General features: G+C 44.9%; 1 long non-coding RNA gene across 1 annotated transcript; it reads right to left on the bottom strand.

The window, feature by feature from the left end:
- Positions 1–19,691: 19,691 nt before the first annotated feature.
- LOC111764503 (uncharacterized) lies at positions 19,692–22,984 on the bottom strand. The gene is made up of 3 exons (XR_002797097.3): positions 22,630–22,984; positions 21,429–21,559; positions 19,692–20,249 (listed from the first exon to the last, which is right to left on the bottom strand). It is a non-coding gene; the product is annotated as an uncharacterized lncRNA (long non-coding RNA).
- Positions 22,985–24,795: the final 1,811 nt, after the last annotated feature.

The raw sequence follows: 24,795 nt of genomic DNA, 5'->3' as shown, positions 1-24,795 counted from the left end.
CTCCCCCAGAATATTTACCGACATGCGGATAGAACTTAAAATCAAATTCTCTTTGCTCATTACCTCCACCTGGGATCTTCTATCCTGCTTGCCCTTCCCGTAGAAATTCAGGAGGCCCCAAGGGGCATTTCAGCGGTGCTCAAGAACAAGCACGTGCCACTTGCATGTCCGCCCACACCCACCTGGAGCCCACAAGCGCCCCTGGAGACCTCCACTCAGCTTCTCGGGTGTCCACGTATACCCCCAGCTCCCCGGGCACTGCATCTCCGCCTCTCCGTCTCTGCCCCACTGAGAGGATGTTGCCTCGCTCCGGGCATTGTCCCCGGCGCGTCTAAAGCTTCAGAACGCGTTCAGTACCCCCAGCCATTTCTCGCCGGCTTCAGGCATCTCCTTCCCCCCACCCCCCTTGCACTCTGCCGGGCGACCGTCTTTGAGAGTTCCTGTATAAGCTCTTCTCTTTCCTTCTCATGGTGGTGGCTCCCATGGTAGACACACATTCCTTAGCAAAGTACACATAATGCCCATCACGACTTGACTCGTCTTCCTCTCTAGCTTCCTCTCCTGCAACTTCCTTGCTCCTAGAAATTTGTGCTCCAACAGCACCAAAGGCTTGTGGGCTGCGACGCACTGCTTTGTGCCTGCCCTTCTTTCTCTCTTGTCAACCCCATTCCAAAGGCGATTGAACTGCACCTCCTCCAAGACTGAAAGGATCATGGAGAAGGAATTAATCTTTTCTTCCTCTGAGCTATATGGCTTATCTGGTCTATTTAATTGATTAAATTAAACCCAGTAATTGCCTATTTAATTAGGCAATTGACAAGGCTATTGCTTAATCAATTTAATTGCTTTGTGTGTGTTTAATTTAGATCTTCCCTTTAGCCTGCTCCTTAGAGGCAAGGCCACATTTTTTTAATTCCTTTGGAAATCCCTACCACCTAGCAATTAGTCTGAAACATAACTGCCAATCAATAATCATTGAATGAATGAATGATATCCACAGAAAGCGCTTAACCATCACCACAGGGCTCTGCAGGAATGAAACTAAGGGTTGCCCTTAGAATAGGGTTGAGCTCTCTAGACATTGTGGATGCAAACATGACATAAGAGGTAAGACCGCCAGAAGAAACAGAATACTATCAAGTTCCAAATAATGGCACGTGCCGGGCTTTCCGCATGAGAGCATTCAAGGTAAAAGACACTTTGGGGAATCACGCTGCTCAGCACCAGTGGGAACCACCAGCGACAACTGCGGAAATGGCACCAGTTCATGCACAGCTGCAACCGCAAGGAGTACCTGCAGGACGCAGGCTGATGACACACTGCTGCAGTGCAAGGACCTTCACTGGGAAATCACACGGACTCCAGCAGCGCCCCATCATCGCCCAGTACTCTGCGGCCCTGTCCTTCCCCAAGAGTGCCCTTCGGCATCCCTGAGGGGAGGGGAGCCGCTGCTTTCAATAGTCTCCTCCTCAAAGAGAGAGGAAAACAAGGTCCCGCCAGAAAACCAGGAAGCCAGAAGCTCACGGTGGGGCCTTCAGCTAGCTTCCAATTCCTGTAGAGGGCAGGAGCAGGAAAAGGGGCTAGAGCTGAAACTAGAATACCCAGAATGAACTCCTTGAGAAATTTAGAGGGCGCCAAGTCCTGAGTAGGAACCACTGTAAATGAAGAAACACGAGGGCTTCATGGTGAGAATGAACTTAATCTTTTCCAATTTCCCATCTTAAGAAACTACCTTGAAATCTGCATGCAAAGGGAGAGCAACCAGATACAAAAGTCACACCTTGTGTGATTGCACTTCTATGAAATCTCCAGAAGAGCAAATCCACAGGGGCAGGAAACAGACTGGTGGCTGCCAGGCCTAGGGGTGGAGAGGGTGGGGAGCCATGCCAATGGGGATGCATTCGGGGCGATGGAATGTTCTGGAACTAGATCAGAGGAAGGGTGCGCAACACTGGGGCCCACTGGATGCCGCTGAACTGTTCACTCTAAAATGGTTAATTTTATGTTCTGTGCATTTCACTTTAATTTTTAAAAAAAAGGAACTAATAGGTGGAACATCTGATGCCAAAATTCCATCAAACCATTTCAACTGCTGAGTTTCTAAGTATGAAGTATTTCTTTTGCTAGAGAGCTGATATTTCCCAAACTCTGTAGAATAGAAAACAAATTTCCTATTTTCCCTTCTAGTTATCACTCTAGCCTATAAATGCAAACAAATCAGTTAAAATATTGCTGAGAAAACCTACAAAATAAATTGCTTCTTTGGCCTCAATTTTTACTATGGAAGGCAAGCATTTGCACAGAAATTAAATATCTAATGCAGAAGTGTAGGGATAGATGTGAAGTTTTCCCCAAGACTTGTTAAATTGTTCAGGACACTATAATAATTTTGCTTCTATTGCTTTTGCTACTATTATTTTACAAGGTAAAAGAAATTCCCCTTGTGCATAAATATAAAATATTTCAGAGTAAAACAGAGCTCACTACATTGGTTACAGGAAATTTCTACAGAAAGAAGTAGAAAAAAGAAAATCACATCTTAGTTCCATCATCCACACAAAATCCGTGTTCTAAAAAGGGTACATTTATTTCTAGTCTTTTTCCTGTATGTGTAAGGGTTTTGTTCTCATAGTTATCAACTGTATGTCCAGTTTGTGTTGTGATTTTATATGGAACTTTGCAGCATCACAAGAATTTTCAGTCATAATCAAAGCCATGCCAGTAACAATGACCATCATTTGGGGGACATTGTCACTTGGTACCCACCACCTCCAACCAACAAAATCCTGGGCAGCAAGCAAAATTATTTCTCACTATATTATCCATGGATAAAATATCTCAATGTATCTTTGGAATGTCCCTAAATTCATTATAGATTTAGCCTGGCCCTAGAAATGCCTCATTTACCCACAAAACCAGCCATTTTCACGCTGATAGAGTCTACAAGAATTGTTAAGAGCACAGGTTCTTGTTTTTTTTTAAAGATTTATTTTTTATTAATTTTTCTCCCCCCCCATGTATGCTTTCTGTGTCCATTCACTGTGTGTTCTTCTGTGTCCACTTGTATTCTTGTCAGCGGCACTGAGAATCTGTGTCTCTTTTTGTTGTGTCATCTTGCTGCGTCAGCTCTCCATGTGTGCGGGGCACCACTCCTGGGCAGGCTGCACTTTTTTCGTGCAGGGCAGCTCTCCTTACAGGGTGTACTCCTTGCTCGTGGGGCTCCCCTACGTGGGGGACACACCTACATGGCACAGCACTCCTTGCATGCATCAGCACTGCACGTGGGCCAGCTGCACACGGGTCAAGGAGGCCCTGGGTTTGAATCCTGGACCTCCTATGTGGTAGACAGACGCTCTATTAGTTGAGCCAAATCTGCTTCCCAGGTTCTTGTTTTTGAAGTGAAGGGATTGGGGACAAACTAGATTATGTAATTTGCTCAAATCTCCTCAGTGAACCAGTCTCAGAGTCAACCGTTGCTGCCAGGCCCTTGATGGCCCTCTAGCACTTTCCATAACACCATACTGCCTGTCAATCATCTGTCACTAATATTAGTCTCTGAAATTCTCCCAGCTCCTCACACTTCTTTCTCAGGTCTTGGGCTAGGTCAGCTTTGGGGAAAGCTTGAACAGAAAGATTATGTAAATACTGCATTACTGTCTTGAAGTCATAGATAGCTCCTCTTAGTTAAACTTGTCCATTGATGCCCTTGAGCCTTCTTTGGGACTAAATTCTTTGCTTTCCTAGGAGGGAGACATTCTGTAATTCTACTACATAATTTGGAAGAGCATTTTACAGAAAAAAATAAAAGCTATCCTTTGTTCCCTGTCTCCAGTTGGCCCTTACTTGAGGTTATCTGAAATGGAAGTAGTCTTCTTGGAGTAGGGGAGGCAATCCAGAAAGCTTGGAAGAAATCCTCCTGCTTGGTGACAGAAATACTAAAAAGGAGGCAGGGAACACAACAATCCCCAATTCTTTTTTTTTTTTTTTATTCTTTTTTATTTTTTTGTCTTTATTTTTTTAATATTACATTAAAAAAATATGAGGTCCCCATATACCCCTACCCCCCTCATCCCACTCCTCCCCCCATAACAACAATCTCCTCCATCGTCATGAGACATTCATTGCATTTGGTGAATACATCTCTGAGCACCACTGCACCTCATGGTCAATGGTCCACATCATAGCCCTCACTCTCCCACAGTCCACCCAGTGGACTATGGGAGGACATACAATGTCTGGTAACTGTCCCTACAGCACCACCCAGGACAACTCCAAGTCCAGAAAATGCCTCCACATCTCATCTCTTCCTCCCATTCCCCACCCCCAGCAGCCACCATGGCCACTTTCTCCACACCAATGCCACATTTTCTTCAATTACTAATCACAATAGTTCATGAATAGAATATCAGTAAGTCCACTCTAATCCATACTCTATTCCTCCATCCTGTGGACCTTGGAATGGTTGTGTCCACTCCACATCTATATCAAGAGGGGGCTTAGATTCCACATGGCCCAATTCTTTTTAAGGAAGGAAAATTATTTTAGTACTTGCTTCTATCTCCTCATTCTCAGATTCTCTCATAGGAGAGAAAAGTGGATTTCAGAGGAAACTATGTCGTCCTAGAAAAGAAACTGCTATAAAAATATGCTTCTTGAAGGACAATCACCACACCGTGGAGCCTAGAGTGATTACAACTGAAAATGGGAGGACTGCATCCAGCATCCATGTGGAATCTGAGCCTCCTCTTGACATAGAGGTGCAATGGACACAACCAATCCAATGTCCACATAGAAGAGGTGGCATGGAATTGGGAAAAGTGGACATGGTGGACGATGGGTATGGGGAAAGGCAGGAAGAGATGAGAGATGGAGACGTCTTTGGGACATGGAGCTGCCCTGGATGGTGCCTCAGAGGTAATCACCGGACATTGTAAATCCTCACAGGGCCCACTGGATGGAATGGAGGAGAGTGGGGGCCATGATGTGGACCATTGTCTATAAGGTGCAGAGGTGCCCAAAGATGTACTTACCAAATCCAATGGATGTGTCATGATGATGGAAACGAGTGTTGTTGGGGGGGGAGAGGGGGGGTGGGGGGGGGGGTGGGGATGAATGGGACCTCACATATATATTTTTAATGTAACATTATTACAAAGTCAATAAAAAAAAATTAATTAAAAAAAAAAAAATATATGCTTCTTCAGTTTCCTCACTTTGTGCCCAGTCAAGCTCAAGTTCAAAAAAAGGGAAAATGTCTCTGAGTCTCTGAACAGCTCTTACCAAGCAGCAGAAACTTGACTTGGTAGGCATGCCATTAGGCATTCCCTCTGAGCCGGTTTCTTCTCCTAAGTGTGGCTGACTCCTGAGGGAGAAGTGCAGCATCACTGGGAGACAGAAAACCACAAAATCAGATAGGAACCAGTCAGTCTGTTTGCCCAGGGCCCTCCCAGTTGACAATTTATCCTTTGCACACTAGAGCTCCCCACAGACTCCAGCTCTCACTTTACTTGAAAGGCAGCATGTGTCATAACTGCTTGGGATTGCACCACAACATGTCACTTGCCCAGAGGTCACCTGCCAAGAACCTCACCAAGAACCCAGGAGCAAACCCGATCCCTGAGAAACTTAATGAGATGGTGCAAAGGTCAGACATTGAAATTTAGGTGCTTTATTCATGGGAGAGGCCCCATCCAAAGCCTATTTCATTCTCATCTACATGTAATACGAACCAGCATGATTGTAGGATTTCTCAATCCACAGTTAGGTTAGAAATAGCTACTATTAAAAAGGTGATCATCTTGATCACCTGGTAGATGTGAAAGAGAAAGGAAAACACTAGAAGTCAATAAATACACAGCTGCTAGGTGTGGATTCAGGTTAGGGGCTCATTACCTGCAGTAGCTTCTTGGGGCCCAAGCCTGTCATGAATGATGAATTTCCTTGATTTCTTCATGTCCTTCAGGTATCAGCTTACACATCAAATTCTCAGGAAAACTTTCCCCACTGACTCCACTCAGAGTTGCCCTAAGCCATTGTTCTGTCTCAGAACGCTTTATCTTTCCTTCACAGCATCTATTACAATTTATAATTATGTTACCATTTTACTTTTGTTCTATCTTTCACCTCCTGGACTGGGTGATAAACACCACGTGACCAAGAGTCATGTCCATTTTGTTCATCACTGTCTTCCCCAAATCTAGTTCTGTGTTTGTCCAGTAAAAGGTGCTCAACAAACACATGTTGGATGAATAAAGAAATGCCCCCACATTCCTTGATTACCTTAATAATTAAGGGAAGTCTATCACTTTAGAAACATTTCTTTACGTTCAGAAATGCTCCATAGAAAGATGGTTAAAATGATGTTTGTTTCCTGGAAGGAGAAGAAAAGTGGGGGAAAGTAACCAAAGTTTATTGAGCAAGCATCATGTACCTGGAAATGTAATTCTCACAATGACATGGTAAAATAGGCATGATTAGTCCTCACTTTACTGATGAAGAAACCGAAGTTGAGCAACTTTCCAATTTCATGCAATTAATGGCAAAGTGTTGATTCAAACCTGAGGTCGATGCTTTATTACCTGGAGAATAAAGCTTCAATTATCTTCACTTAAGGAACAGCTTAAATGTTACCTGGGATATGGGTCAGAACTAAGAGTTGGATTCCAAAGGCACTAATTGGGATGGGATCCTCTACCTGAATAGCCAGGAATGTACACACTCAGCGCTGAGTACTCCACAGCCTTGTGGAGGAAGCTCAGTTAAGCCTTTGAGGGCACGTCGGGGAGACCAGGTTCAAAGGGCAGAAGTGAAATCATAAAAGGATGGAATCAAAACTCAGGACTTCTTTGAAAACAGGATCTGAGTCACTCTTGAGCCCACTCAAACCTGGTTTCCACCCCCAAACTTTCCCAAAACAGTTCTCACTGAGGTCACCAATGATTCAATGTCACTAAACCCAATGGGCAATATTTGTCTTTATCTAGTGTGGCATCTGAGTAGCATTTGCCATTATGACCATTTCCTCCTTCATGAATCATTGTTTTCCTTGGTGTCCCAGAAACCACACTCCATTGATCTCCCCTGGAGGCCGTGACTCCACTCTTCCCTGCTCTTCTCCTTACCTGTCTGTCTCTTCCTCCTCAGGCCCGCTTGCTGCCTTCCTCCTCCTCCAAGTCGGTAATCGGTGGGGGGTGTTGCAAGATCAGGTGAGACTTCTTACTTGTCTCTCTGTCTTCACTCTCTCCCTGAGTACACTCACTAATTCCCCTGGCTTTAAGTATGATTGACAGGTAGGTGGCTCTTTAGTTCTTTATTCCCCACCCTATGCTATTCCTCTGAGTGTCACACTTAGTTTTCCAACTGCCTGCTTGACGTTGCTGTTTGGATAGTTGAGGCAGTTCAAATGTAATCTTCAAACACAAACTCATCATCTCAATCCTGATTTTCTTCAGTAGACTGAATCTTGACCCACTTACCCACTTGGGTAAGCCAGACCCCTAACACAAGCTCTTGTTATCTCCTTCTCCCTCGATATTCATGTGTTCATGTATAAACCTACTAATCAACCTCGGTGTCTCCATCCTCCACCCACAGCTCTTTTTCTATATCCACCATCCTAGTTGAAGAAACTATCTTTATTTTTTTCTTAACCACTCCTAATCGGTCTCTTCACCTGTACTCCTGGGTTTCTCCAATTCACTTTCCATGTTGTAATCAGAGACATTTTTTTTTCATTAAAACACAAATATTGTTATATCATCCCTCAAACCAGAGGAAAAACCCCAAGTCTTTAGCAGGGTCTATATGTTCCTGAAAGACCTGAATTCTGCCTTGATTTATAAGCCCATCTCAATCCATGTCAATTCCTTATTTTGAGGTTCCAGCCTTCTTTCCATTTCTATACTCCATCATGTTCCCTCTGGCCTCAGGACCTTGATAAACTCTATCCTCCTGCCTGGGATGCTCTCACCACCCAACCTCCACCCCTCCCGTCATCCCAGTCCTTTTGATACCAACTCCTGTGACTTCCTCAGGCATTCCTATACTTTATCCCCAATGCACATACACACCAACACACACACACACAACAAGCCCCCTTGATAAATTTGTTCATAAGTCGCTATGCATTTCATCATTTGGTTAATGTCTTTCTTTCTGAATGAACTACAAGCACTGGGAGAGCAGCAGTCCTGGCACTTGCTAGTCATTGAATCCCAGTGGCCAGCACACAGTAGGTGCTTCAGGACTTGGGTGTAACCATATTCAATGTCCATCAGGCAATGTGTAGGCAGTGCCTAGGTATAGCAGGTGTAAAATGAGGGTGATTATGCTAACAGTGGAGAGTATGTATCATTCGTTTATAAGGCAATAAATGTTTGACTTCATCTTTACATATCCTTGTCTTTACAAAGATGAATTATTGCTAACGAATTTTTATTGTCTTGATTGCAGCTGGTTTGCTAGGTCAGGTATTTCTCCATCAACTTTCAGTTCAGAAGTTCAGACACACTTCCATTATAGAAATTGGCAATAAGCAGTTTTTCAGCATTTGGGCAACAGAGGAGTTAAAATGGTAGCCAGGTTTGTGCTGGATGTTTATGCGTCAAGAGCGACCTTGTATAAACTTAAGGGAACTGCATCAACTCCAGGACTCATTTCCCATTTTTGCCTCTAACTTCTCTTTCCCCAGTAAGAGAGATTTCTGCAAGGCCTGAAGGCCATTCTCCAGCAAATTCAATTTGCTTTGGTTGACCAGTATCCAACAGCATTCTTCTAATAAGAGCACCTTGGTTTTCCTAAGTCCATTCCTACTCAATCGATGTGGTGGGGAGGGAGTTAAACTGCCCTCAGTTCCAGAGGTGGACAAGTGCTCTGTGCCTCGATACAGCCCCTAAAGTGATCCACGCCTGGATACAATGTCCTTAACATGATCAATGCCTGGATACGTCCCCTTAAGTAATCCATACCTGGGTACTTGTCCCCTGAAGTGATCCATGCCTGCGTACTTGTCCCCTAGCCAACACTTTTGGCACAGAGATGTACACAGTGTCCTCAGAGGCCCAGGAGTTGAAGTCTAGCTTTTTTAACTGACTGAGAAAGAGAAGCTCTCCTTCCTCTTTCCTCAAATGAGTACATCAGAAGTAAATGTGTGACAGCTTGCTGCCATCTTGCCCTCGCGAGATGAAATTGGAGCCAACGCTCAGAAGAGCAGAAGTGGGAGAGAATGCGATGGTGTCAACCAATACAACTTGAGTGCTGGCACCATCAAGCCTCTAGAGCAGAGTCAAAACTTTTCTGTAAATTGTCCGCCAGTAAATATTCTCTGCTTTGTGGGCCATATGGTCTCTATCATGACTCCTCAACTCTGCCCTCATAGCACAAAAATAGCCATAGGCAATATACAAACAAATGATCATAGGCATGTTCAAAAAAACCATATTCTGGACACTGAAACCTGAATTTCATATAATTTTCTTGTGCCCCAAAATGCTACTCTTCTTTTGATTTTTTTCTCCAACCACTGAAAAATGTAAACACCTTTCCTAACTCACTTGGAAAAGGTGATAGGCCAGATTAGGTGCACATGCTGCAGTTGCCAACCCTTGTTCTAGCCATTTCAGCAACTCAGACTATAAATATTCTTTTTAGGTTTAAGCCAGTTTGAATTGTTTTTTTTTTTTGTTTTTGTGGTAGTTTGCAAGTAAAAGGGTCCTGAGATTCAGTTTTTCCTTATTTTAAACAGCAAAAACTCTAAAAGATCTAATAGACATGAAATTTTAAAAAAATATTTTTAAATTTTATTTTTAAAAGATGCATAGTTTACATAAAATGTTACATTAAAAGCAACTTTTTGGGAAACGGACTTTGGCCCAGTGGTTAGGGCGTCCGTCTACCATATGGGAGGTCCGCGGTTCAAACCCCGGGCCTCCTTGACCCGTGTGGAGCTGGCCATGCGCAGTGCTGATGCGCGCAAGGAGTGCCGCGCCACGCAAGGGTGTCCCCCGCGTGGGGGAGCCCCACGCGCAAGGAGTGCGCCCGTGAGGAAAGCCGCCCAGCGTGAAAAGAAAGTGCAGCCTGCCCAAGAATGGCGCGGCCCACACTTCCCGTGCCGCTGACAACAACAGAAGCGGACAAAGAAACAAGACGCAGCAAATAGACACCAAGAACAGACAACCAGGGGAGGGGGGGAAATTAAATAAATAAATAAATCTTAAAAAAAAAAAAAAAAAAAAAGCAACTTTTTTTACATTTGCTAAGGTAGAAAAAAGTGATAATACCTTAGCTAATAAGCTGTGGTGAAGCTTGGACTGGATGCGTTGTTTCAACACCAATATGAAAGACCCATTATTGGTAAAATACCAAACCAATTAGCTATAAATTTACTAACTTAAAAACTTGAAACTTGAAAAAAAGAACTTACTTGAGGTGGCATATTTGTATTTGACCCTTCCAGGTTGATCTCCCGTGACTACAAATGTAATATAGACTTTATTATTAACATTTTTGTCAGAGTCTCAGGTGAAGTTATCACCAACCCAGAATATCAGGTCAAATACAGCATCTTCAACAACACTAACTCATTCGCTCCTAATTTAAATTGCTTATGTCAGTTCTTATTTCTTACTCTTTCTTTCTACCCCATTACCTTTCTATTAGTTCTTAATTTGGTTTTTGGTGTTATAAAACTGATCTTTTAATTTAAAGCAGAGTAGCAACAAAGAGAAGTAAAGTGAACAAGTAATTAGAAAATATGGATCTCTATGCCAATAATTAATCTATTATACTGCACAAGCTCTAAAGGCTTAAAATTACTTTTGAGAACAGGAAAATGACCATAAACACATCTAAAAATTGACACTTTAGTATTCAGATAAGCAAACTAGCAACAAAAGGACATGTCTATAATGTACTGAAAAACATCTAATAATGGTATGTTACTCTTGTCCACCTAACAAAATCATTACTTAGATGGTAGCATGGTTTTCTTCCAGAAATATGTATACTTTCATATTGCTGCAACCATAAGACCCATGTTACTGTGTGTTTTCCTTCTTTAACTTGCCATTGCCTCATGTCTCTATAGTCTTCAGAGTGACCATTTTCTTGGCAACATTACATGACAAAGTAATGCAGTTTCCTTACATATTAAATCATTCCCTTTATCGTGGGCAGGGAGGTTCATGCACTTCCTTGATGTAGTAAAAATTGCTTGAATATATACATGTGTGTATTTAGCCTCTGAATCCATTCAGAGGCCCATTTGGTGTCCCTTTACCCTTTCCTTCCTGGATATCAAGCAGGTCCATCTTCAATGTAGCGATTGTCTTATTCTCTTCCCTCTTGTTCACATAGGTTGATTTTTCAATTTTAAGGATATACCAAAAACAAAGTAATAATTCCTTTACAAGTCACTGAGCTGCACACAGATTTGTTACTTTTAACTGAAGACGTTTTTCCAGCCAGGACACTATGCACGTCAGTGAGGACAGCTCCCAGTTTGGGCGGTCTCCGAGACTCCGACTGTGCCGACACCCTCCTCTCTTCGCCTCCGCCCCACGGAGGGGAACAGTCAGAGCAGCCCCAGGGGCAGCTCAGCAGCAGGGCTTTGTCTGTGAAGGGACGCCTGAGCAAAGTTTCTGAACCTAAAGGATATCACACTTATTTTGTTGGGTCACTTTCATCGTTTCCGCCCAATCAAAGATGACTCAAGCTCCTCTAGGTTCTAAGAGGAAGGAATTGTGACCGAACTAGAAGCAGTCAGGAAATCTGGGAGGCTGAAAGCAGGATGCCTCAGGAAAACAGGGCAGTTGGTGAGCCTCCTGCCGGCTCATCTCCCCAGGGCCCTGCTGGGACGAGAGCCAGGTCACTTCTCTGCTCTAACAATGACCAGTACTAGAGGGGCAGGTTTGATGCACCTTCCTAGGAGGCGTCGTGCAGACAGCAGGCTTTGGCCGGTTTGCAAATTTGTCCTTTGCCTTGTGTCTTAGTTTCCCCAGGCTACCATGACAAATACCACACATGGGTTGGCTCTATTGGCTAAGAGTTTCAGAGGTCAACCCATGGGCTCCTTGGCTTTGCATCACATGGTGATGTCCTCTCCTCTCTCTTCCAGGTTCCACTGCAATCTAGCTTCTGGCTCCTCTCTGCAGCTTCCTCTTTACCATGCCTATAGACTACTAAGACCCATGCAGATTCAATTGGCCACACCTTAACTCAAAAGAACACCTTCAGAGGTCCTATTTGCAATGGGTTCACAAGGGAATGGAATGGAGGTAAAGAATATGCTTTTGTTTCTGGGGTACATAGGAGTCTGCTATGCCTTGAAAGGTAGCATCTGGAGCAGTGCTGCATAATGAATTGCCAAACTGTTGCTGGGAGGGTAGACTGAGCGAGTCCAGGGGTTTCAAGCTCTGGATGGACCTTGAACCTCGTTCCATTTTGTTTTCAAAGATTTAGAAAGTTCCCAGGCTGCCAGCGATGACCAAATGTCCCGGTTTAACCCTGACCTCACCAGCACGATAAACAACCACTGCGAAGTGATTAAATGTTTTCTTCTTTGACTCCTGAGAAAGAAAAGTATTTTTTCATGTCCATCTGTTTTATTCCTATTTGAGTTAAACATTCACATCTTATGTCCTTCATTTCTACAGGTTTTGCTTTTTCCTTCAAAAAAATTGTTTTGTTCATTCTCTAGTTATCTTTCTCTGCTGCCTTTTACCATTATAGATTTTTTCTTTATTTTTAAAGAAACATTAAATTACATAAATATTACATCAAACATATAGGAGATTGCCATATACCTGCCCTTTCCCCCCAACACACTTTCCCCCATTATCAGCATCTTTCATTTGTGTGGTACATTTGTTACAGTTGATGAACAAATATTGAAGCATTGCTACTAAACATGGGCTATAGTCTATATTATAGTATATACTTTGCACCAGACAATTTTATAGGTTTTGGCAGAATGTATAATGACCTGTATACTTCATTGCAATATCATGCAGAACAATTCCAATATTCCAAAAATGCCCCATGTTACACCTATTTTTCCCTCTCCCTCCTCTCAGAACCTTTGGTAAGCACTAACTTTATATCAGTGTTACAGGTTTTTCCATTACTAGAATAACAATGTCTCCTTCGATCCACGGCTGCACTCCCCCTTATGTTTGTTCATTCCTCATCTTGAGGATTTGGGGATGGTGATACCCACTCTGTATCCAATTGAGAGGGGGTTTAGGTCCCATCGGGCAGATGGGTGGAAGTGTTTTCCTTGCACTTGCAGATATACTCTCTGCTTCTTGGGGTGGGGGTTGTCCATCATCATCCTTTTGTTAGTTGTCCTGGGAGAGTCTGATGAACTAGAGAGTAAGTGTTGGCAGCAAGTCTGCTGAGATTCGGGGCTTAACTGGTCTATTCACAGACCGAAGATGTAAGGCTCTGAGACATATATGTAATGCAGGGGTTCTTAACACTTTTTGTTCCCCAGACCCCTTTGCCAGTCAGGTGAAAAACACAGACCCCTTACTAAGTCCACACTATACTGTATATTATTTAATAAATATACCACACTGCACCAACACATCTCCACAAGATTTTTTTTCATTTCAACTCAAGCTCATGCACCCCTTGTTAAGAAACCCTGATTTAATGAGTATAACACTAATTACAGAGTCACATAAAAGGGGCAGAAGGACCATGTGTAGGAAAATTATAAATGAGTCTAACTCTGTTACACTGGGGAGATAGGTTAACATATACTCCAAGGGGAGGCCCACTAATGGAGTGCCGATTTCCTGGGGTTGTCTGCCCTGCCTATCATGTCTAGATGTCTGTAGAACTCTCAGGAGCCTCCCTGCTTGAGGCATTGTTTACTGTGGCAGTCAATGAGATCCTACTGAGACATGCATAAACATAACCTTTGGAATGACATACTGACTCACTTTGAAAACTCTTAGCCATAAAAACTCATTTGTATTTAATATTTCCCCCTTTTGGTCAAGGTCTTTTTCCAAATGTATTGCTAGATAGCACTTGGTGATAATCCATTTGTGCCAGGGAGGCCCAGCCCTGGGAGTCATATCCCACATTGGGGAAAAGGTAGTACATTTATATGCTGAGTTTGGCTTAGAGAAAAGCCACATTTGAGCAACAAGGAGGCTTTCAGGAAGTTATTCTTATGCAATATGTAATAGTGGGCTAAGTTAAAATTTCACAAAAACAAGGTTCATAAGTATAAGCATTAATATGAAGGACCTGGCATAATGGTCTGTCCTCCTTCACTAGACACTGCCCATGCACTCTAGGGATTCTTGCTGCTCTATTAGAGAATATAGCAGGGCTCCCCAGGATGGGAATTTAATATTTTGTCAGTTATTCTGTGGGTCTCCACCCACTGAGATAACAGCCCATGCCCACATGAACACATTTATATTCCATAGAGGCATGCCCCAGGTACTTCCTTCCCACACATCCATTATAGTTTTTGATGCTTGATTACATTTCATTTCTTTTTACATTTTCATCTCAAAATATCTTAGTTTTTAAAATATATTTTTGTCTTTATTTTTTTAATGTTACATTAAAAAAAATGAGGTCCCCATATACCCCCCACCCCCTCACCCCACTCCTCCCCCATAACAACCTCCTCCATCATCATGAGACATTCATTGCGTTTGGTGAATACATCTCTGAGCACCGCTGTACCTCACGATCAATGGTCCACACTCTCCCACGTTCATAGCCCACACTCTCCCACGTTCCATCCAATGGGCCATGGGAGGACATACAATGTCTGGTAACTGTCCCTGCAGCACCACCCAGGACTCCAACCCCCGAAAACACCCCCACATCACATCTCTTCCTCCCACTCCCTACCCCCAGCAGCCACCATGGCCACTTTCTCCATACCAATGCCACATTTTCTTCAATTACTAATCACAATAGTTCATGAATAGAATATCAGTAAGTCCACTCTAATCCATACTCCATTCCTCCATCCTGTGGATCTTAGAATGATTGTGTTCACTCCACATCTATATCAAGAGGGTGCTTAGATTCCACATGAATGCTGGATGCAATCCTCCTGCTTTCAGTTGTAGGCACTCTTGGCTCCCTGGTGTGGTGGTTGACCTTTTTCACCTCCATATTAGATGAGTGGGGTAAGTCCAATAAACCAGAGTGTAGGAGTTGCAAGTCTATTGAGGCTCAGGGCCTGGCTATCACATGGTTAGTCCAGAGATTCATGTCCCCTGGGTATATATTAAACCCCAGCACCAACTACAGTTCTGGTAAAAGTAACAGGAGAGACTTGTGGACAAAGAGCACATCTAAGTCCAGCTCCATCACACAGAAACACACACTCCAAAGTAGGGCCAACTGACATGGCACTGAACTCCCTCTGCCATGACCATAGAACCTGTGGGTCTCTGCAGCCCTCAAAAGAACCAATACCTGGGTTGTATCTACTTTATCTGTCTCTGGGACTCTGCTCAGGTGTGCATAAGGGCAACCCCTCTGATAACCTCCTGACTCTTTTTTAGAGACTCATAGCCATATAAACTCATTTGTCCTTTCCATTTCCCCCTTTTATTCAGGTCAAAAAGCATTTTTAACTCCTGGTATTATATGTAGGTTGAGAAAACATCCTAGTTTTTAACATCACCTATGTTTACCGTTAAGGCCCCTTTCAAACATTTATTAATTTACATATAAAATTAATCAAATATTAAATATCTTATCAGGTTGTAATTACTGTTATATTTTTTGTGCATTTTTCTAATCTTTATCGGTTTAATCAGACATTCTTACATTTCCCTGGTTTTCATTTCAGGTACCTTTAAATATCTTTTGAGGTGGTTTTTTGGGCATATTTATGAGAAACAAGCTGTGCAGTTTCAGTTATATTTAGTCTCACCTTGACTTCCCAAAAAGTCTGAAAAGGTGAGTTTTCTCCCCAAGGAAGAGAAATGTGTCTCCAATTTTGATTGACTAACATCAGATTTTCAGTGCTGCAATGGGATGTAGGCAACAGAGGCACTCTTCTGGTAAATTCTAGGTGATTCCTGCTCTTCATCAATCAAATTGATTTGATTACAAAGAGACAGTGAATGCAGCTGTCTTGGGTGGAGATTGGACGAAAGGACTGATAGACCCTCTGTGCAAGGAAGTTCTCACATGTAAGACTGGCTCAGAGAAGGCAAAAGCCTCCCGGAGCTCTTACGGGTTAATCAGGCAGGTCCTTCGTGGCAGACGCTTGGGGTCAAGTATGTTTCCTGGTCAGAATCCTAAGCCCAGGATGACATTGCCGAGGGACCCTGCAGGGACACAGGCAGCCAGAACTCCACACAAAGCAGAGTTTGCATTTTCCAGAAGGTGGCTTCCTGCTACCTCTTCCACAGCTGGGACAGCCCGTGATTTGTGGAAGGCATACACTGGTCCATGAAACTCTCTGGTGTCACAGAATTGATCTTTACCAAGAACTTGGGGTCCTGCAGTCTCCAAAGGCCACCTGACCTATAAGAGCACCACAGGGTGGGAACAGTAGGGAAACGAGTGGCAGAGAGCATACGAGAGCCACTCCTGCCCCGTTTCAGCACAGAGCTACTGCTTTCCTACAGAAGAAGAGGATTCTCTTCAAGGCAGTGACCAGCCTCACTCAAATGACAATCCGTTCAGACAGACTGGGAGGTTAGGTGATCACTCGGCACCTCCCAGAAGCTTTGGTAGAGCTGGGTCCAGAGGGCCAGGTCTGTCACTCAGATTTCCTGGAGAAAAATGAAAACATGGTGGCCAAGGAGGATACCGATGCCCCCCTCCTAAGAGTCCATGAGGGCACAGACCCAGGGACCGCGTGGGACCCAAGCAGGCTGAGCAGGCAGCACCAGGCTACAGCTGCGGAAAGCAGGCCAAGGCCAGGGAGCGGCCAGCACAGGGCCCAGTTCGCCCCCGCCTCTGAGCCCAGCACTGCACTCAGCGCAGTGCCCAGTTCACCCAGCCTTCTGAGCCCAGCACTGTGCTCAGTTCACTCAGCCTTCTGAGCCCAGCACTGTGCTCAGTTCACTCAGCCTTCTGAGCCCAGCACTGTGCTCAGTTCACCCAGCCTTCTGAGCCCAGCACTGTGCTCAGTTCACCCAGCCTTCTGAGCCCAGCTCAGTGCCCAGTTCACCCAGCCTTCTGAGCCCAGCTCAGTGCCCAGTTCACCCAGCCTTCTGAGCCCAGCACTGTGCCCAGTTCGCCCAGCCTTCTGAGCCCAGCACTGTGCTCAGTTCACCCAGCCTTCTGAGCCCAGCACTGTGCTCAGTTCACTCAGCCTTCTGAGCCCAGCACTGTGCTCAGTTCACCCAGCCTTCTGAGCACAGCTCAGTGCCCAGTTCACCCAGCCTTCTGAGCCCAGAGTAGGCATGGCCACGTACACCCCTTGCTGAGAGCCTTTGGTGAACGTAGAACGAGAAGACATGATTCCGAGGAAAGGAAGGCAAACGGCAACCGCGGGACCTGGCTGGGGCTCTGTGCGTTTGGAGAGTTGTGACAGTGGGGCTGACGCCTGCTGGTCGCACAAGGACAGATGAGGCGCGGAGCTGTCCACTCCCTGCTGCCCGCAGGAAGGAGGCCCCTGGGCTGCCGTGGCAAATACTGCAAACCGGGGGCATGGTGCTATAGAAATCGATTGTCCCACCGTTTTGGACGCTGGAACGGTGCACGCAAGGTGTCGACAGGGCCCTGCTCCCTCAGAAGTCTGGAGGGTTACTCTGCCCTGAGCCTTCCCTGGCTGCCGGGCGCCCGGCAATCCCGGGCCTGTGGAGGCAGCTTGGTCTCGGCCGCCCCTGCACGCAGCTGCTCTCCTGTGTGTCCGTCTCCCCCTCTCCTACAAGGGCCCAGCCATGCGGGATCAGGGCCCACCGCACTCCAGTCTGCACCCTTCTTAACTAATCACATATGTCTCCAAAGACCCACTTCCAAACCAGGTCACGGTCACTGCCCAGGGGCTGGGCAGAAGCCCACCCTCTGGGGACATAGCTCACCCGTAGCACCCACGGAGCAGTGGCCCTGGTGGTGTGGCGGGAAGACCCTTTTCTGCAGCAGGTGCTGGGCCCAAGACACTTCAGAAAATCTAACTCGTGCTTTGAAACGCCAACTTGAGAAACATTTCCAAATCTTGGAAAAGGAGGGAAGAAACCACATCTGCTAGTCCCCTTCCTCATCCTGCTTGAAATCAGGGACAATTCACGATTGTCCTCCTGCCAGAGCTGCTTCCAATTCCTCATTTAAAAGTGAAAGGTTAGAAAAGAAACAAACCAGAAGGTTCTCCGTGGAAAGGAAAAAAAATAGGTAGGTCAAAAGGGTCAAAAGAAGCAGTTTCCGAACAAATCTTTTCTAGCAAAACACAATAAAGGGTCAAGATAATCACCCCTGGCCAAATTGGAAATAATTCACAGAACACAATGCCCCAGGGAGGCAGGGACCCTGAACAATGGGCAAGCTTCCCAGCAAAGAGTTCCGGACGTCCCCAATCCCAGTGGCCCTTGGGGTGTCCCTCAGGTCTGAGAAGGTCTCCAGGGCTCCTGGTGGCCAGTCACCCTCCCTCCAATCAGCTGCCACTGCGCTTGGTCGTAAACCCCTCCTGCGCCAATGCAGCTAATAGCAACTCCACGCCCGCTCTGAAGCCTCAGCCTGGGTTTGGTACCAGGACATCCGCACCCTCACCCTTCCTGGAGGGACTCAAGGAGATCTTTGGAGGGAGACCTCCTGGCTGCTAGGGTGCTGAAGGCTGGCTCCCCACTCAGCACCCCTCAACCCACCCACCCCCAATCTGCCAGTTTATCGCCTCCAGCCCACAGTCCCCCTTTGCATAGCCACCTGCTGACGACACGATCATGGACTGCCAGCCTGCATTTGGCATTTCGACATTCATCGTTCCCTTTTCTCCTTTTTCTTATTCTTTTTTCGCAGCTGCTACAACAAATAGCAGTTCTTTTGAAAGCACAGAGCAGTGTGGTCCTCAAAGTTCACAATTAGAAATCTCAGGAGGAAAAAAAAATAACATCACTGTGGAGAAGTTGTGCCATTGTGAGGCTGAAGGCTGCTTCTTTTGCTCTTTAATTTTAAATAATTAATTCTATGTTCAGATTATTTGTATGACCATGAAGACTAATTGAAGGGTAAATCCACTGGGCTGGACTCAGCCGCTGTGCTCAGAGCTGAGCCAACGAACTCAAACAGCATATACAGAAGCTCTTAGGAAATCTCCAGGGAAATGAAAGAATGCTATATCTGCAATTCATAAGCTCCAAAACCACATGCACACAGGAGTTTTGTCAAGTGCTCTCTATGTGCGAGGTGCTTCACCCAATGTTTCCGAGCCATCTCAATCCTGTGAGGCAAGCATTTATGTCAATCTGCAGAGGAAAAAGCTAAAGCTTTTTTGGTGGGAGACACTGAAAAATTAAACTTGCTCAAAATCACAGTTAATGGCAAATGACCCTAGAATTTTAGTTCCCTGTTTATTCAATACCCCACCCCCATATGTGTGTGTGCATACACACATATAAGCATATATATATACGCTGCTATATACACAAAGATATATAGATACATACACATGCATACATACATATACATACAGACTACACATCACATAAATATGCATCTACTCTAGAATTACGTAATATGTGGATGCTCAGACATTAAACTTACAGTGAGTAAATAATTTAATCTTACAGTATATATGAACTACAGCACTGAACATTCAATAACGGGCAAACGCCTCCTGTGTGCTAAGGCACAGCGCAGCAGCGGACGACCTGCACGCCTCTTGGTTGGCTCTCCCTCACGCCGCGTTTCATCAAGCAGATGTCTCCGAGGCGCCCAGCGGCAGACTGCTCCGCGTTGTCATCGTCGCTCTGGGCTCGGGCTGAGGGGATGTGCGCTGGTGGCAGCGTGTCCAGCCAGCACGACCGAGGGAAGCGCGCCAGGGCGAGGCGAGCCGGGTCCCTCGAGCGCCTGCCTGGCTGTCACAGGTGGCCTCCCGTTAGCAGGCGGCCCATGTCCCAGGCGGAGCTCCTGCGGGGAGGGAAGCAGCGCTCCTGAGGGCGCAGCAGGCTCCACGGCTCCACTTGGGCACAGCTAACTTGTCTAAGGACGAAGAGCAATGCACACCGCTCAAGGGCTCTTCCCAGTGACTTCACCAACGCCACCGCGCCCGAGTACTTGCTAATCTCCAGCGACAGCCGCATCCCTCAGTGCAGGTCCTGGGAAGTCCAACACCGTATCACCGTGAACGAATGTCTTGGCCTTTATTTTGCTCAGGGAAGAGCAAACCATCTCATTTCTTGGTGGGGTTGAGAACTGGCCCCTGTTCTTACACAGGTGCACACACACCTCCAACTAGCCCAGGTGACCTCCACAGGCTGACTGTCGGTTCAGTGAGGGCAGGGACCGGTACCTGCTGTGTCCCCAGCCCCTTCAGGCTTTCAGCAAAGGAGCGTTGAATAAATGCCATTTAATCCAACTCTGGACTTCAATAACATAGCTAATGACTCTGGAAATCCCCATGTGTTTTATTTATTAAAACAATGTATAAAATAAAATAGATGAAATGCATTCATCAGCCCTGCCTCTCTCCCTGAAACAATTCCTTTGGACAAGGTACTCGCCCTGCCATCTGTGAAACGGCAAGAGCCCCCTCTAAGTTTCTGATACAGGCTTTCTTGGGCCTCAGTGGCTCAGCTCTACAAGAGTGACAACAGCAAGAATTTCTGTGGCTTTTTAAAATTCTAATTTCCTATTCAACTGCAGAAATAAAAGACTAATTTAGTTTGGCCTTCTCCGGCCCTGTTGATCACTGTAGCCTACAATAAGCTCACCTTTGCAAACCCTCCAGATCTGTCACCATGTGCCACTTGGAATCTAATTTCTGGAGACTTCTGGAGTTTTTTCTTTCCTTCTACAGGGCAGGTGACACTTTGAATCATCTATACTCCTTATAAAGAAACATAAAATAACACAATTCTTTCCCAGTTTAATAAAGTGTCCTGAATTTCTGTTTAGAATAACATAAGCTCAAAAACGTGTCTTTGCCACAGATCTTTATTATGTGGGATCAGACATGCTTACACTAATTTTAAAAAGCTACCTCATAAACATCTAAAATGTCTCCATGTCTTGATGGCTGTATCCTAATAAATGCACAATCTATTACTTATCACAGTTAATAGGCTTGCTGATTTGTAAGATAAACAAGTGCCAGTAAGACCAGTCACTTTCCCAAACCTCCACCTCCTACCCCTGATTTTTCTTGGTTGAGTGAATTCTCTTTGAGGCACAATGCCTGGACCCAATTACATACATTCTTAGAGTCAGAGATCATGTTTTTAAATTTGCTCTGTACAGCATGTCGTTCAGCACCATTAAGAGTTTTTAAATACTACCTGGAAACGGTGAAATGAAACTCCAGACAGGGGCTTCCAGAGGCTCTGTACCTTCTTGCACGGCTGCCTTGCTCTTGGTCTGGTCCAGCCATCGTTTTTGTTGAATACTGAGGTTTAGTGTGTCAAACTGCCTGACAATAATAATAAACATCACCCAGCTGGTTACAAGGGAAATGATTCCACATCTTTACTTATTAAGTGAGTGTTCTTTGGGGATTCTTGACTGCTCTGCTCTTTCTGTCTTCTCCAGTTTCTACATCGTCCTCCATCTACTAAATTCAGGCAAGTCCCTTTCTTGACCTATCTGCTCTCCTCCTGTGCTCCTCTCTTCAGAAACCTCTTTCACTCTCAAATCTTCAGCTACCATGGTAACAGCAGAGTGGACCAGATATTGCCTCCAAGGGTCAGTCCCTCATCTCCAGGGCTGGGCTAGCACCTCCGTGTGGGCAAATCTCCATTCTTCAAACCCACTGTGGAAACTGAGCTCCTCAGCTCGCCCTGGCCGCAGACCTGGAGCTAGCATTGTCACTTCCTGGCTCTCCTTCCAGTGCCTTTATGTCTCTCTTTCTTTTCAACTTTACTGAACACCATCTGGTAATCCCTTTCCATTCAGAATTTGCAAAAGTCTCATAACTGGTCTTCTTGTCATGGATCTTCCTCAAGCTACCTCCTTTTAGGGACTCAAGGATTTTTCTTTTAATTTATGCAAATTTTTAAAACTATCACTTTGACCACACCAGCAGTCCAACCCCCCCATTCAAAAATGTTCACTGTTTGATTGTTTAAAAAAACAAATAAACATATATCTTAGCTTGGTCTTCAAAGCACAATACAGAATCTTCCTTTTTCTATCTTTCACACTTAAACTGTAATCCCTATTGAGCATACTTTCTTGTGCAGCTGAAATGATTTGCTCACACAAATGCACTCTGCATATCCCTAAATCTGTAGCTTGCTTAGTTGTTTCCCTACCTCAAAGGGCTTTCTAAAATCTTGATCCCCACATGTTAGTATGTATTGCATTCCTCTGGGGTCCAATTAATTCAAGATTTTTCCTTTTCCATGGATCTCACACTTTTCCATCCCCCTCACTCTTCAGGAATTGCATTGCCTCCAAATTCCTGCATCACCTGTTTTTATCCACTCCTTTGTGAATTGATCCATATCACCTTATCTCAACAGCAGACTGCCTCAAACTTACGTTTCTCCCTGTGGCGGAGCGTGGCATAAACAATGTTGATTGAGATGATCTCTGTCATCAAAGCTGGGGTCACTTTTTCTTCCAGACGGAGACCAGCCCATGTTCTGGAAAAGACTGTTTCTGAAGATTAAACTCCTAGTTATGAGGGGGCAAGGGAGCTCAGGGAGGTGGTCAAAGGTCTGGGAGGAAAAGGACAGTGGGCAAGTGGAAGTTTCCAGGAATTTGGTTTCCTCCATCAATTTTTACTTTAAAAATATCGCTGAAAGACTCTAACCAGAAGAGCGGGGTAGGGTGGTGAGGTGCGTCCTCCAATGGCAGCACAAAAGGTGGTCCCTCCACCCCACAAGGTGGCAGGTGGGCCTTCTCCCTCTCTTCTAAACAGGACTGCACTTGGCACAATAATTTTTATTAGTTAAAAAAATCACACCAGCAGTAATGTCAACCATAAAAATAACAAGGTGTCTACCTAATTGTGTTTTATATTGCTCTATATTTGAAATATGTGAATTTGAGTCAGGTCTATCAAGATATGTCATAAAGGCCAAATAAATTAACAAATAAGCACAAATAAATTAACATAAGCACACACAGAGGAAATAGAATGAGTGGGGGATTGTGGTAGTTTGAGTCTTGTGGACCTCAGAAAATTAAGTTCTTAAGTTGGTCCATTCCTGTGAATGTGAGCCTATTGCGAACCAGATCAGATCCAGGGAAGGGCCATCTGATTAGATTGCTCCAGTAAGACATAGACCAGAGTGTGTTTTTTCAACTTTGTTTTGTTTTTAGGAGGTGTTGAGGATTGAACCCAGGACCTCGTGCATGGGAAGCAGGCGCTCAACCACTTGAGCTACATCTGCTCTCCAGAGTGGGTCTTAATCTTCTTACTGGAGTCCTTTATAAATGGGATAAACATAGAGAGGGGAAAAGGCGACAGAGAGGAACCCAAAGGAGCTAAGAGGGAGACACTGAAGCCAGAAGCTAAAAGCAGGGGAGCCCGGAGGAAAAGGCAGAGACCTGAAAATGCAGCCACAAGCCTCATCACCCACAGGAGAAAGTGTCACATGATGATGTTTTGATTTGGACATTTTCATGCATTAGAATGTAAGCTTGTACATTAATAAATCCCCACTGTAAAAGTCAATCCATACCTAGTATATTGCCTTGGCAGTCTCTAGCAAACTAAAACAGAAAGGCAAAGGAAAATAAGGATGAGAGGAAAAACAGAGATGAGAACTGTACCTATAAAATGGCTGTGCCATTTCTGAGCCAGGTGGGAACTTTGAGTCTGAACTTCAGTGCCAACAGTGGACCTGCAGGTACTTGAATAAGCAAATCAAGCTTGGTGGCGTCACAGGGAACTGGACTCTCAATCTCCTTCTCAAGGGGAGAGTTACCACCCAGCCAATTGCCAAGTGGCAGGAAAGTGGACCCAATCTGCCAGTACTTCCCATTCTTTAAAGAAACTTAAAATCTACATTTTCCCTGTGAAATCTCCCAATTTGTAACTACTACCATTAATTCAATTTTTTTAAAAAATGGAATGGTTTACACACAAAACATCTGTGTCCTCTACTTGGGCTGTAGTTCACCGATTATGACCTCGAGGCTATGAAAACGAGAACCTGCTTTTTAAGTTTCCCATGACTTTCAACCCTAGAGAAAATGAAAAGTACTAAGGGAGAAGGGGAAAGCAGTTCTGCACGAGCGTATTATCCCTGAAGAAGCAGCTGCTATGTCTATACCATGCAAGCCGTGGGTCTCAACTCAGATCAAATGCAAATGACTTAACTCAGGAGGAGGAAATAAACAGCCTGAGAAACCCCGACAGACTGCCTGCTAGCACCCATGAGCCATCGCAGGGGCCCACACAGAGGTCGCCGGCCTGTGTCCTACAGAAATAGACAGAGTGTGCCCACAGGTATAAAAGGACAGAGAACTGGGAGTAAGCCTCCCTCTCATATGGCTTGAACTGTGTCCCCAAAAGAGCTCTTCAGATCCCCCCACTGGCTCCATGAATGGGACCTCACTTGGAAAGAGGGTCTTTGAAGGTGTAATTCCTTATGATGAAGCCAAAATGGACTAGGGTGGGTGGAATCCAGCATCACTGGTGTCTTTATAAGAAGGGAAGAACTGGACAGACAGACAGACACTGGGAAGAAGGCCGTG

The sequence above is a fragment of the Dasypus novemcinctus genome, chromosome 5 (assembly GCF_030445035.2).
Source record: "Dasypus novemcinctus isolate mDasNov1 chromosome 5, mDasNov1.1.hap2, whole genome shotgun sequence".
Taxonomy (NCBI): Eukaryota; Metazoa; Chordata; class Mammalia; order Cingulata; family Dasypodidae; genus Dasypus; species Dasypus novemcinctus.
This window is presented reverse-complemented; position numbering and strand designations above follow the sequence as displayed.